General features: G+C 43.7%; 1 protein-coding gene across 1 annotated transcript in view; it reads right to left on the bottom strand.

Annotated features, from left to right (window-relative positions):
• GALNTL6 (polypeptide N-acetylgalactosaminyltransferase like 6) overlaps positions 1-14,940 on the bottom strand; it is a 1,281,746-nt gene that overhangs the window by 228,846 nt on the left and 1,037,960 nt on the right. The gene's annotated exons all lie outside the window — the stretch shown is intronic.

Raw genomic sequence — 14,940 nt, 5'->3', positions numbered from 1 at the left:
TGCTGCTCAAAAGCCTCTCATGGTTTTATTTAAAGAATAAAATCCAAATTTTTAAAGATTAGATTTAAGCATATCATATGTGGACTCCACCCTGTATTTTTGGTTTTAACACTGACAAGAACTCCCCATGGAGCCAAGACTCTGTCATTCTTCTCTCTGGACCTGTCTCTGTGACTCTGCTCATGTTATTGTCTATACCTGGAATAGCTTCATCTTCCTCCACCTTTCCAAAACCTCCCCATCCTTCGAGGTCTCCCTCAAGTGCCAGCAATTCCTAGCTGGAGTTCTCCAGTGCCAGGTTGTGGGAAGTTGTTGTTAGCACTTTTTGTTTTGTGAGCATGCTCCTCCCTCTCTCTCACTTTGTTTCAAATTCCTTTATCAAGAGAAAGCCTTTCACTGCATAATGGAAGGTGTCAATGCAGCCTCATCACTTCATTGACCTGTGTGACCTTGGTAGGGCACAAGCTGGAACCTGCTCTATGCCTCTCCTGTCACTGCTTTCAAACACTTTTGGTCAGCTTATCCTTTCCTGCTTCTTGGTGACATCTTGAGCAGGTTCTAGAACCTCAGGTATAGATGAATTCAAAGGAGAACAGTTTCTTCTTCAGGCATTACAGAAATCTCATTCAATCAGAATAAAAAGTGTAACTTTCCCCCAGTTTAAAGCTTCTCTTTCTGTCACCCTCAACACGGGTCTCACTCATGCTTCTAGAACAAGCTGTGAAGAAGATAGCATTGTTTTGTCATTCTCCTTATATCACCGTTTCTCCCTGCTTTGCTTCAGGCTCCTCCAGGGTGAGAGAAGGAGACAGTGGAGGAAAGGGGCCAATGGGCATTTGAACAGCTGGTGCTCTTTCTAGATCTCTCTTGGCTGTTGGGTTTTCTCTGTCATGGTAGGTGCCCAGACATTGGCTCTCTCCAAGGGTGCATTTGTCAGGGACATGATTGATGTCTTCCTGTCCAGCTGATCTCTTTGTTCCACCTCCCTCAACTCCCATGCTGGAAGGGCAGCCCATCTTCTTCTTTCCTTGGCAGGCAGTTCTCTTGGGCACAGTCCTTCAAAGAAATTGCAAGCTTGGTGCTCGGCCCACTTGACCTATTGGGAAGCACCTTATCCTTGTCCTGTCAGTGGCGTGAGTGATCAAACCACCAGCTTCTCCCTGATTGCCCATGCTTACCTCGCTGTGATGGGCGACGCCATCCATACTCCAGCCTTGGGACTGCCCCACATAGAGGGCAGACACCTTCTCTCTTCACTTAGGCCTTCTACACTCCTGGGCCATGTGGGGCTCTCATGGTTCTCAGCGTTTCTTTTACTCTCCAGTCCTGAGGTAACCCAGGGTGGGTCCACACTTCTCTATACCTCAGGAGGCTCCAAACAGAGACTGAGATGCCTTTCCTCTTGTCAGCCTTTCCTGTTAAGGGATTCTTGGGAGTTTATTTTTATTTTTATTTTTTTTTTGAGATGGAGTTTCCCTCTTGTTGCCCAGGCTGGAGTGCAATAGTGCAATCTCGGCTCACTGCAACCTCCATCTCCTGGGTTCAAGCGTTTCTCCTGTCTCAGCCTCCTGGGTTAACCACGCTCAGCTAATTTTTTTGTATTTTTAGTAGAGACGGGGTTTTGCCATGTTGGCCAGGCTAGTCTCGAACTCCTGACCTCAGTTGATCCACCCATCTCGGCCTCCCAAAGGGGAGTCTTTTCTTGTAAATGAGGGGTTGGGGAAGTTGACTCCTCCCTTCTATCTTGAGTATTTAGCATCTCTCTGTAGAAAGAAGTTTTTGCCATCCACTGACTTCAGTTTTGAGGCTTTCACTGTAATTCCAAGATATCAAGAAATGCTGTTTTTAATAATATTCTCTTACTGCAGAATGGGGCATTAGAGTTGGGGTTAGCTGCTTACTTCAGGAGAGAATGACAACCTAAAGTCACACTAACTATAAATGACGGGTATTTGGTCAAATCAGCCCTTGTTCCTAATTCTTATGGAGCTAAGTGTGAGGGAATGAAGATTTTGGAAAGGCAGAGAGCAGAGGAGGAAAGCCAGGAGATGCGGCCTCTTGGAGCTATGGAGCGGTGAAGTAGCAGATTTCACCTACTCCAGTTGCCTTATTTCACCCTGTCTAGAGCACTGTTGGAATGAGGAGAAAAGATGCCTTCCCCAGTTTTTCTTCAACTTAAGGGCTCTCTGGCATCCACTCACAGCAGTATCTTCAGAATGATAAACGGTTATCATTTCTCCCTTAAATTGCAGTTTTTCTACAAGCTATCAACATAAGGTTTCCAGAATTACTGAGAAAAGAAAATACTGGGCACTTTAAAAATTTGGCTTACCGAAGAACTTGTATAAGCTGGATGCAATATACTTAGCTTATGGTCTGGTCTTGCGGCCAGGTGCAATGGATGTTTATTATTGGGTCATCCCGGAAGAACGCCCATGTTCTAGTGTGTAACACCCCCTACCCTCCCCCACACTCACACACACACACACACACACACACATACACGCACACACGCACACACACTCTCACCATATGGTTCTGTGGGGCTGCCAATCACAGTTCTTCCCGCCTGGCCAGAGCTATGGGGGTGGAAGTGGCTGTGACATAGGCCTGCACAAGAGAGGTCTTCCCTTCATGTATTTCTAGCTGGAGCTAGTGGGGATCACCACCTCTTCTTTCTGACGGCAGAGCTGTTAGATGGTGAGACAAGTACCACTTGTGGCCACGATTCTGTCCTGTCTAGTGAAAACCCAAGGCCTGGGAGGATGAAGCCACCCAGATAGGAGAGAGAGACGAGAGACAGAAGTGGGTCCATGTGATATTCAAGATCCTGGCCCAGTTGTTCCAGGTGTGAGGCTCTGGCCTATCTGGCACTGGGCTGTGTGAGCCGACTGACCCTCTTGCCTCTCAGGCTGTCTGCTCCTGGGGTGAATTGCACACTATGGAGGAAGCCAGCCTCCCGGGGCCTGGCCCAAGGTCATTCTGCTCTTCAAAGGGAAACTCTTTGGAGAGAAATTTTTGAGCCTGTCTAGTCACACATCTTTGCAGCTTAGAAGAATGATGATAATTTAAACTTTATCACAGACACAGATCATTAAATTCAGGTTTCTTCCTGGTAGAGATAATAACAGGTGTTAAATGAGAAAGACCTTTAAAGTCTCCAAAGGCATTAGGATGGTCTAATTTAAAATATTTTAGCATGCTACTACACATTGAATGCCAATTGGTGGAACCGCGTACTTTCTATCTCTGTCTGATGATCTGGGAGTAAGTAATTAACTTCCCACCATCCCCACACAACCTCTGAGATAGGCAGATGTTAGCATTTTTGCTGTGGCAGAGAGTGGAGTCAGACAGATCGAGAAGTGAATCTTGGTTCCACAACTTCACTGTGTTTTACCGAGAAGCCCAAGGTCCAGAGAAGTAAAGCAATTTCCTCAAGATGACAAATCTAGTGTCCACGCAGGGCTTTATCCTTGCCAAAAGCTGTGATGGCTCCCCTGACTCAGAGGAAAATACGAGGCTGAAGGCTTCTCTTGGTTCAGGCTGCTCTGGCAAAGTACCATAGAGCTGGTGGCTTACACACAACAGACATTAATTTCTTACCGTTCTGGAGGCTGGATGACGGAGATCAGGGTGCCAGCACGATCTGGTTCTGGGGAGAGCCGTCGTTTGGGGTTGCAGACCGCAGACGTCTTGTTGTGTCTTCACATGGTGGAGAGAGGTGAGATCTGGTCTCTTTATTCCCTCGATAAGGGCACTGATCCTATTCCTGAGAGCTCTGCTTCATGACTTCATCACCTGCTAGAGGCTCTGCCTCCAAATCCCATCATGTTGGGGCTTTAGGCCTTGACATATGAATTTTGCAGGCATACAAACACTTAGGTCATAGCAAGGCCCTTCAGACCCATCCAGACCCCACATCCAGTCCTGGTTCCTGTCAGTTGCCAATCCTGTGCTTTTCCCTCTTGGTGCTTTCACGGTTTCCTTTTCCCGGAAGTCATCTTTCTTTCCCCGTCTCCACCACCTTTCTTTATTTGTGCGGATCTTTCAAGGTGTAGTCCAAATCTCACCTCGCTGACGCTTTTCCTGACGCCCCTCTCCAATTTTTTTCTGACCTAGTCCCTTTGGGCAGATCAGTTCGGAGCAGTTTGCACAGCATCTGCGGTACACTCGGTGAATCCAGGTGTGTTGCAGGTGTTTATGCATCTCCACTCAGAGAGCAGACACAAGGCTTTCCTCCTCTATTACTGTGCTTGGGTTCTAGGCCCACTCTGCATTAGCTGCAGCTTCCAAGACTGAACAGCCAGCACCCATATATTTGCGTGGTAAATAAATAAGCCCGTGTCTTTTGATTCTGAATCTTTTTTTTTTTTTTGAGAGGGAGTCTCATTCTGTCACCCAGGCTGGAGTGCAGTGGTGTGATCTCCGCTCACTGCAACCTCCGCCTCCTGGGTTCAAGTTTTTCTCTTGCCTCAGCCTCCTGAGTAGCTGAGATTACAAGCATGTGCCACCACGCCCTGTTAATTTTTGTATTTTCGTAGAGACAGGGTTTCACCATGTTGGTCAGGCTGGTCTCGAGCTCATGACCTCAAGTGATCTACCTGCCTCAGCCTCCCAAACTGTTGGGATTACAGGTGTGCGCTACCTCTCCTGCCTGATTGTGAATTTTGTTTTCTGTTCATATCTACTTTAGGCCCCAGACATTTATCTCCACATACCTTTTTAACCTACCCTTGAGAATCTCAGATCTCTTTCTCTGGTCCCCATATCTTACACAATGGAGAGCGACAGTGCACTCCCTTCATGGGAGCTCTGTTAAAGGACAGACCAGAAAGATTTTGTCAACCTATCTACTCACCTATAAATAATGCCACGGTGTGGCTGCTTGATGACCTTACAGTTAGGGTTTATTTCTTTTTTTTTTTTTTTTTTTTTTTGAGACGGAGTCTCACTCTGTCGCCCAGGCTGGAGTGCAGTGGCGCGATCTCGGCTCACTGCAAGCTCCGCCTCCCGGGTTCACGCCATTCTGCTCCCTCAGCCTCCCGAGTAGCTGGGACTACAGGCGCCCGCCACCACGCCTGGCTAATTTTTTGTATTTTTAGTAGAGACGGGGTTTCACCGTGGTCTCGATCTCCTGACCTCGTGATCCGCCCGCCTCGGCCTCCCAAAGTGCTGGGATTACAAGCGTGAGCCACCGCGCCCGGCCGGTTAGGGTTTATTTCATACCTCTCCACTAGGGACACGTTGGGCATCCGGCCTGGATGTTATTCCTCTTGATTCCCTGTGTACATTACCTTTAATTTAGGAATTAAAGCCACCTTTGCAAAAACAAAGATTTTGACATTTTGTCCGTTTTCTTTTAAAAACAATTCACCTTTTTACCAGAAGGTGGCAGTATAACACAAACAAAAGTTTGAGTAAACTGCCGTTTTCAATATTTTAGACTCACTTCAGCATCACAAGCAATAGCAGTCCCATTCTGGCCTAGATTTCTACAATAATTCTGAATTTAAAAATAGAATCTTTCTAAAGATTTGCTCTATTGGTCATCGTTTTACTATCAGCCATTCGCATATATCTTTTCAAACTGTAAACTTTGGCCCTGGTTATATATAAGAATTCCTTTATCCCTGCCATGTCAAAAGTATAAAACAAAAGACAGTCTTTAGGAAAAATTCTCTTTATCTGTTTTACTATGTGCATTCATCTTAATGAATTTTTAGTTGCTACTTTAAATTCCCTATATTATGTTAGCTAAGATAAAATTATTTGGGCTATGGTGTGACCTCAGATGAGAAAAATAGTCTTTCGGTGGAATTTATTTGAATACACATTCTAGATATATGTATACTTATGAGGATAGTGTCTTTCAAAGAGTTATTTCAGTCTTCCAGAATTATAATTTATTTTTTAGACTCAGCATTCTTTGTGGAATTAGATTTCCTTTGATTTCGTTTCTCAGACTTTTAAAATTATCCATATCTTCTAGGGAATTTCTCAAATAAAACTGGAAGAAAGTATTCATCAGACCAAGATGAATTTTATGTCTCAGGAGCCAAGAAGTAGTTTGCAGGATGTGCCTAGTTAAACTTTTAGATACCAAGAAGCAAAGGTTAGAAATACATCAGGAAGTTAGAAATCTATTACTTAAAGGCTATGTCTACTGCATTTTGTTTTCAGAAAAGACGGTGAGTTGCAAAATGTTCAATTATGGTGAATAAATACTTGCAATTTAGGTTATTCCAATTCACTTGTGTCTAAATAAGCATTTGAAGTTCTTTGGTGTATTTTCTCCTTCTAGAGGCAAGAGGAATCTTCCTACTACAGATTCCATGCCCTGCATCCCCATTTACTTTCTAGTAAATATTTCACCTTCTTTCATTGTGCTGCTCAAACATGGATATCAGATTCCAGAACCTGAAGCAATGAGGTGCCGAAGGATGGGTAGCAAGAAGATATAGCCCAGAGTAACCCTACCAGTACTGACTCCAAACTCATTCCTTCATCCAACAAATAGTAGCTACTATGAGGAGTCACTGTGTGAAGTCCCAGCCAGGAACAGGCAGACATGCTCACTGCTAACATCCTTGTGGATCTGAACCCTGGTTCTCTTCCTCTCCTGTCTGTGTTTTGCGCTCCTAAGAGTGCACGTAGGTGGACGGCGAATGTCTTGCATGCCTTTGTCCTGTGTTGTATCTCTTCTCTCTCAGGTTGCATCTCATACACATACAGAGGGGAGAGGATGTGAAGGCACGGGAGTACACCAGAGCAATGCTTCCACAAGCCAACGAATGCATGCAGCTTGGAGAAGCTAAGAGAGGCTTGGAACAGATTCTTCCCCAGTGTTTCAGAGGGAGCACGCATAGCTCTGCCAACACCTTGACTTAGGACTTCTTGCCCTCCTGCACTGTGAGACAAGTTTCACTTACTTCGAGCCTCTCAGTTTGTGGTACTTTGTTATGGAAGCCCTAGGAAAATAGCCCAGATTTTGGTTCCATCTTTTTTGCTTTATAGCGTGAGGGATTTCCTTGACTTTCTCCTCCAGATTGCCAGCATGGACTTTAGCCTGGGTGCTTCTATTATTTGGTTCATCCATTGAATCTTTTCTTTTAGTTATCATATTTTAAATACATGAGGATTGTGCTTGTTCCCTTTCCACACAGAAACTCTTCTAGATTGTGGATGAGGATAATTTGATTATTTAAAATAAGTATCTTTGTTTCTTCTAGGTTCTGTTGGTTTATTCTGTTTTTTGTTTTTTTTTTTTTTTTTTTTTTTTTTTTCTCTTTTTTTTAGGCCAATTTAACACATGATGGTAATCAGATCACACATTTGAAGAAAAGACTGGTAGGCTCATAGGAACTTGAGTCTGGGTATGTGGTGTGGAATACCTTGGTGGAAATGGTCGTTCCCTGACAGCTGGGCTGACTGTGGCCCCTGCGTGAGGGGAGGCATAGGATGACAGGCAGGTTTCCCTCCCTGTGGGACGTGGGGTGCAGGGAAAGCAATTGACAAAATAAGGAGGGTTTAGTCAGGGTTAGAGCACTTCAGTGGTTTTTGTTTTTGTTTTTTGTTTTTTTTTTGAGATGGAGTCTTGCTCTGTCGCCCAGGCTAGAGTGAAATGATGCAATCTCGGCTCACTGCAACCTCTGCTTCCCCGGTTCAAGCAATTTTCCCACCTCAGCCTTCCAAGTAGCTGGGATTACAGGTGCCTGCCATTATGCCTGGCTAATTTTTGTATTTTTAGTAGAGATGGGGTTTCACCATGTTGGCCAGGCTGGTCTCGAACTCCTGACCTCAGGTGATCGGCCTGGCTCAGCCTCCCAAAGGCTGGGATTACAGGCGTGAGCCACCACACCCGGTCCACTGTACTTTCTTCCTAAGCAGAATTGCCTTTCCTTTCTTCCTTCAATGTCTAAAGTGCAAGCAGAAGGCTACTTATTTTTTATTCCTTGCTCTACCACTTAAAGAATGCATGAAAAAAACTTGTATAGTGAGATAGTATTTTTGAAAGAAAGTATTATTGATAAAATTTTTCTTCTTTATTTTTCTTGTTGCATTTGGCTTTCCACCCATGGAAGCTCAGGCTTCTTTCGGTTTAGAGGAAGGCAGTGCACCACCAAGAATAGGAAAGTCACTGCTCAGCTTGGCTTTCAAAATCACATAGTATCGAAGAAACAGAGCTTTCATTTGCAAGAGCAATGATCTGTTGAAAGAGGGAACATGAGGTGTTGGTTCCAACAAATCAAAAGTTGGGAGGTTTTGGCCCAGTTCTAATGGGTTGTGGTGGGTGGAGTGTGGTAGGGAGACAAAGACTCCAGATCAGCTTTAGGATTCCAGAACATAGAGGAATTGTCCCCACTTCCTGCCTAGAATTCATGGTTTGTGGATACCTCTAAGTAACATGCTTTATGCCAACATGAGGAAGCTCATTATAATAGAATGAGTGGCATGGCGTGGTTAGGCAGACAGAGCCTGAGATAGGGCCTCTTGGTTCTCTGTAACCTGCAAAGGGTGGAATTCTTGCCTGTTGGAGGGAGGGGACCAGATAAGAGTTGAAAGCTAGAGGACCTGCACTATGAAGCAGGGTGAAGGGACTCATCTCTGAGATTTGGGGCAGAACAAACCAAAGCTAGGGCCCAGTAAAAGCCTGCAACCGGGTCTCTTGAACTAGTCCTTAGCCAGATCTTAGAACTTAGGTAGAGCTGAGTCAGTGGGAAAGTGACCCTACCATGCAAGAGAGCAGATGGAGACATGACATCTGTGGGCACTCTATCCAGTGAGGACAAAGCCTCTTTTGAAAGGTCTGCTGTATCCAATCTGAATCCAGCTGAGGCTAGCTGAGAAAGATAAAGCATCTGATGACACCTGCCCCCATCGTGACTTGCCCCACGATCAAGATGCCATCCTGAGAGTGGAGGAGAATGGAGGAAAGTTGAGCAGAGCAGTTTGTAAAGGAAAACAATCCTGGCATGGAGTTAGACTTTTGAACTGACTGAGTTTTAATTGGGAATTTACTGAGAATTTACCCATAAGAGACCAAGTTCTGGATCAGAAGAAATACACATTTAATTGGTGAGATCAGGGGCTCACTGCTGTCCAGTGACCTGAGATTCAGGAAAGAGGGCCGTGCTCTGGTCTTCTTTGGATGTTCCTCTCCCTACGGGATGGGTAGTCTGGAGGCTAAAGGGATGTCCCGTTCCCCCCATCCCCACAGGCTGCACACCTTTTGTGAACTGGGTTTTCCAGACTGCATTATTCCCTGCACAAAGGATTCTGAGCCTGCTTCAAAGGCCTGCATCATTCCATTATTATTTGATTATTTTTCCATGGGCTGCTTTCCCGTGGTTTGGAATTTATATCCTTAGGGCTGGGGGTTGGGCAAAGGATGGCTATTTTTGTAGAAGGAATTAGATGTGTGGGCTTCCTTGTCCACCTGCATCGCGTGTGCCCACGGGCTGTGGAGGCACAGAACAAATAGGAAGGGAAGGTGTGGGCTGTGGGCTGTGGTCCTGCCTGTCCGCAGGTGCTGCAACAGCTGAACGGACGCTAAGGAGCAATTCTCCATGCATCCCTACTCTCTGGGTTGTTTTGAAAGTATATTGATCAAGAAAGGAGGACAGAGCAGAACCCAGTAGTTTGCTAGCTCAGTTTATAAACTTCCAAATACTTAGCCATATGCCACCTGAGCCTTCATTTGCACTCTTGTCCTGGGCCCAAATGTGTTGGGAGCCAGCCTGCTGCTCACGGCGGAAGCAGGACTCCAGGGCTCTGCAAGGCTCAGTTATGGAGATAAAGAAAGTTACATTCATGCCCACTTGAGTTGTAACTGTATGTTTCAAACCTGCTCCATATGCTACAATTATCATCTATGAGATGGTTTCTATTACTACAAAAAGTTAAAATGTAAATTCTTGGAGCAGTGTTAAGCAAAGGAAAAAACATTTAGCTAGCCTGTATTCTTCACTAACTTTAAATTGGTGGAATGGCTGGGGGATAAATGTGGGGAGGAGGGAAATACGGCCTGATCCCACGCTAGCTTCTGTATGTGCAGATCCCAGTTCTCTCAGCTATGCACAGCTTTCCCCTACAGTTTCCCTCCTCTTACATGGTATTCAATCCTGCTTTCTTTTTTTTGTGGCTTGTGATGTAATCATTCTTTCTCTCATGTATACTTTTACCTTATCCACCACTTTACTCAGTTTCTCCCTTTGTGTACCACTTCTGGAAGGCCTTAGATGAGTTTTCCCACCAATCCTGTGCAGGCTGGGAGACCCTAAGCTCCTGCTCTCCTGCCCTGGCTCACCTCAATCCCAGAAGCAGGATCTGGGCAGAGTCTGGGGCTTCCAACCTAGTTCCCCCTGATAGAAAAACACGCTAACATGCTGGAGGAAGACACAGAAACGGCAAACATCTTTGTGTTACCACCGAGCTCCATCAGTAAAGAAGGCTGGAGCGGGAAGGTGCCCTCGAGGTCACTTTTGAATCAGAAGCTGCAACCTGGAGTGGCCAACCAGCACGAGCCTTTCCACTGGCGGCCTGGCCTCAGCCTTTCCACTGAATTATGCCATATAATCTCCGTCCCTCCCTCCCTCCCTCCCTCCCTCTGGCAAGAGTCCATTTTGCCTCATTTTTATTGGCACTCCAGGACACAAAAACAGACATTTCTTTTTCTTAAATGTATTTCCAGGTGATCTATACCAAGAAGTATTAGACCAAAAAAAAAAAAAGAAAAAAAAAAGATACCAAAAAAAAAAAAAAAAAAAGAAAAAAGAATCGTCCCACCGATTTAGCATCATAGTGATTGCTTGATTATTTCATTGAAGGCGGGAGTGATGATCTTGTCAAAACCAATGCCTCTGTGAATATAGCCTCACTTTAGATGCTGAGCCTAGATCCAAATAAACAATCCAAGCAGCAAACAGTAAAGACTAATGACTTTTGTCACACATAAGCTCACGAAAGTCTGTTACTTTTCTAGTGTCACTCAACTGTATTCACATCAGGGGAGTATGTGCGTTACCATTTTATTTTTTAAAAGTTTTGCTGACTTTGTTAGAGGATCGAGACAGGGAATTCTCTCATTTCCGAAGCCTCCTCACCTGAAGCCAATCTCACCTACCTCCACAAGTGATCCCGAACAACCTCCACAAGTGATCCCCAACAACCGAACAACCTCCACAAGTGATCCCCAACAACCTCCACAAGTGATCCTGAACAACCTCCACAAGTGATCCTGAACAACGTCCACAAGTGATCCTGAACAAAGTCAGCCCCACTGAGAAGACGGCAGCATAGACTCACAGCCAGATTTTGTTTCTTTTTCACTCCTATTATTTATATGTATCCACTTTGTTTAAAAAAGCAATTTACATTTGAAGCAATTTACAAGCAAAATTTACACACACACAGACACAGTCACATACACACATAAATAATATATATACTCACATACACATATAAATAATATAAATATATATAAATAACCTGATACCAATTTATTATTATTACATATATGTGCACACACACACATAAACACACACACACACACACAAACACACACTATACCACGGAAGTCAGGTTCTGACTGAAAGCCCTTGTGGCCAACTCTGTTCTTTCTCTGTGGCAGAGTAACAGAGTAATGCAGGACTAGAGACTCCTCGCTGACCCCTGGACACAGATTCTAGTTTTCATCATTTCTTTAAATGTAAATACTGAAGGCTTCAACGGCACACCACATGTAAGGCTTAGTTTTCTTTGCTAGACTTTAGATCTATACATATTGTTCAGGCTTGTTATACCCTCCCATTCTAAGACCCTAGTCTATACATATAAGTTCTAAGTTATACTCGCCATCAAGCCCACTGGCCCTTCCCAGCCCTGCTCTCAAGCATGGATTTTTGGTCAACTCTCTTGAAGTCCATCGCCCCCACCAGCTTGGGCTCCAGGTGGTGTCTGGAATCTAGACAGCACAAGATGCTCATAGCATCTTGTTATTTGTTAGAAAAGGACAGAACTGAAGATCAATATCATTACCTGGCCCCCTTGTTAAAGATGTTATCTCCTAGGTTGTGATTTTAAAAATGATTTTAATTTTCATTCATGGTGTAAAGGACTTCGGGAAGGCCTTCTATTTTTTTCTAAAATATTTATTTATCATCTTTCTTCCTTCTGCATACTGGATAAATGCCTTCTGTTGTCTTCTTCATTTCTTCCTTTTCTTCTTTACTTTATACCACTCCCCTATAAGAATTTATGCTCTATTTAGACTGCTCTGTGGGTCACACCCTACAAATAATTGTGCTCAGTCCTGCCACAACATTTTCTGTAGCTAGCATCCTTTTCTGAAAAACTGTCATCTCTTTTTCAAATATACATAACCTTGTCTGACCACTTCTTCTTCCCATCTTAATATTTATTTCATCCATTCAATAAATATTGTTGAGTGTCTTTTATGCACAGGGACTAGGTGTTAGTGACGCAGCACTGACTGAATGGAACAAAACAGCGCTCCCTGCCCTTGTGGAGTTTACATTCTAATATTGATGATGAAATGTTTAGGAAAAAAGAAGAGTTTTCGAATTGAGAAGGAAAGCAAAGAGGAGAGCAGAGCTGAAGGTGATATTTTAGCAATGAAGCTTTGGGTGAGAAAATGAAGTGAAATGAAACTAATATATAGGCCTCGGGCCTATATCCCTGTCTGCAGGGAGGGAAGAGGAAGATTAGGTGAATGGCAGAACATTCTGTTTAATTCTGCCATGCTCTGGTATCATGTTATTGGGGCAGAGTCAATATTGCTGAACTTCAGGTGCCGGGAAGGGGGCTGTGACAGTATTTTCACAGGTGCATGGAAGTTTCTCCCTTAGCTAAAGGGAGCAAGATTTCAGTTAAAGAAGACTAGGGAGCCAGAAAGAAGAGAGTAGGGCCTTATATCCTACAGGAAAGAACTCATGACAATGCCCAGCTAAGGAATAAATGAGATGAAGTCAAGTCACATCTTAAGGGTAGGGAAGGGACACAGCAAATTACCCTCACACATTAGACAGACAGACAGACTCAGGACACCAGTTGGGGAAGCAGAACAAAGTGGATAATAGTTGATATAACAGGTAAATGGACCAAAAAAAACCCCTACAAAAACAGTCATCAATCCATTCATGAACTTCACAGTTCAACACATAGGGAGCCATTGCTATATCTTAGGTGGTGTAGTTTTATCTTTAACTATTGGGTGGTACTGGCGGTCTAGGGGTGGTTTGCATGAAGAATTCAAGCCCTAGCCTGACTACGGAGGAGCTAACTAACCTGGCAGCAGTGAAGCAAGACCAAGAATGAGATCAGAAGTCCAAAGTTCAAGAGGCGATGTTACCAAAGAAACACAGGATAGTTAGAACAAAAGTCACCATAAGGTTTGGGTAGAGAAGAGCAGTGCATTCTGGAGTTCCACAGAGACCATGGTCCTGAGTGGCTGGTATGCAAGAGTGAACACCTCTTTCAGGATGGACGAACAGGTCTCATTGTCTTTTAAAATAGTGCACATAACCTACCAGGCTACCTATGATTGAATGGCCCTTACGGAAGTCGCAGTGAAAAAAAAGCGGTTCAAGAGTCTGGATACATGGTCAGGAACCAGAAAGATGAGATCTCAAAGCCCAAGCTATCCCAGGAACCCAGAGATCTCAAGAGACCAAGACAAACTGAGGAAAAGCAGGGAGGTACAGTAGAATAATTACAGGGATTGCTAACTTAAGAATTAATTTTGTTAATATCATTTTAACTGTTCAATGAAGGAGAAAGTCATAGGGAACATCCTGTTGAGGTAAAGATCACACCCACAGGGAGAGGGAAGAAAGAAACAGTCATTTCTGACCCTGACAAAGGAAAAGAGATTGTTGCCACCCCTTAGGGAGAATTTCTTTGTCAGATGTGATTTCCCTGGAGACTGGGGGCTCAGGGCAGCCAGGGGCCTCCAGAGCCCAGCAATGGGGGAGGGGGCTTCAAAAGGAGAGACGGGTAATTTACAACTTTGCTTTGGAACATCTCTGCCCATGTTGTACTATTTTACTTTACATTTAAAAAATCTTCACTGAGTGTTTATTCTGGGCCTTCAAAGGAGGTTGATTTTATTCAATATTTTGATTAGTTTTTTAAACACTTGAGCCATTTTTGCTCCTTTAGTCTCACCTTCTGTAGATTAGGGCACCATTTAAAAGTTTGACAGTCTTTTCCCTAAACATTTTGTCCTTTTGCGGTTGTTAAATATTGAATTAGATCTTGTTATAAACAGACCAGAAGCTGGCATTGTTGACATTTCCCTTCATTAGTAACTGAAAGCTGACATTTTCAACCTATCAGCTCTAGTTTGGTCTAATGATAAGAACACAGTATGGGGAAGAAGGCAATCTGTTTCCTTTCCTGCTCTTATTATGAACTCACTATGAAACATTAATTGACAAAACTACTTCACTTAGTGGGTGCCTAAGTTTCTCTTACAAGGAGAGTAAAAGAAAATTATTGATTAACCCTAGGATTCAAAGTCTGAATGAATGAAAGAAGGCATTAACTTGAGTCCTATGAGACTATTGATTAAACCTAAGATTTGAAATCTGAATGAATGAATGAAGGCATTGATTTGAGTCCTGATTTTGTCTCTTATTCATTATGATAGTCCCTTCATTTCTTTGGTTTTCACTCTATTTGCAAAATTAGAAAACCACAGTATCTACTTTAACCCATTCGAAGGGATTATTACATAGAGTTAATTAGATAATATAGTGAGGGCTTTACATACGGTGAAGTGCTAAACAGATGTTAGTTTTCATGTTACATACTACATAGGTTTCATGAAATAGATTCTTTAGCCAGTTTAATTGAGGGGCTTCTGGAATAATGAGAAGTTCTGGCAGGATCCGTGGTTGTGGTTGTGGAGAGCTGAAG

This window comes from Hylobates moloch, unplaced genomic scaffold, assembly GCF_009828535.3.
Source record: "Hylobates moloch isolate HMO894 unplaced genomic scaffold, HMol_V3 SCAFFOLD_3, whole genome shotgun sequence".
Classification (NCBI taxonomy): Eukaryota; Metazoa; Chordata; class Mammalia; order Primates; family Hylobatidae; genus Hylobates; species Hylobates moloch.
This window is presented reverse-complemented; position numbering and strand designations above follow the sequence as displayed.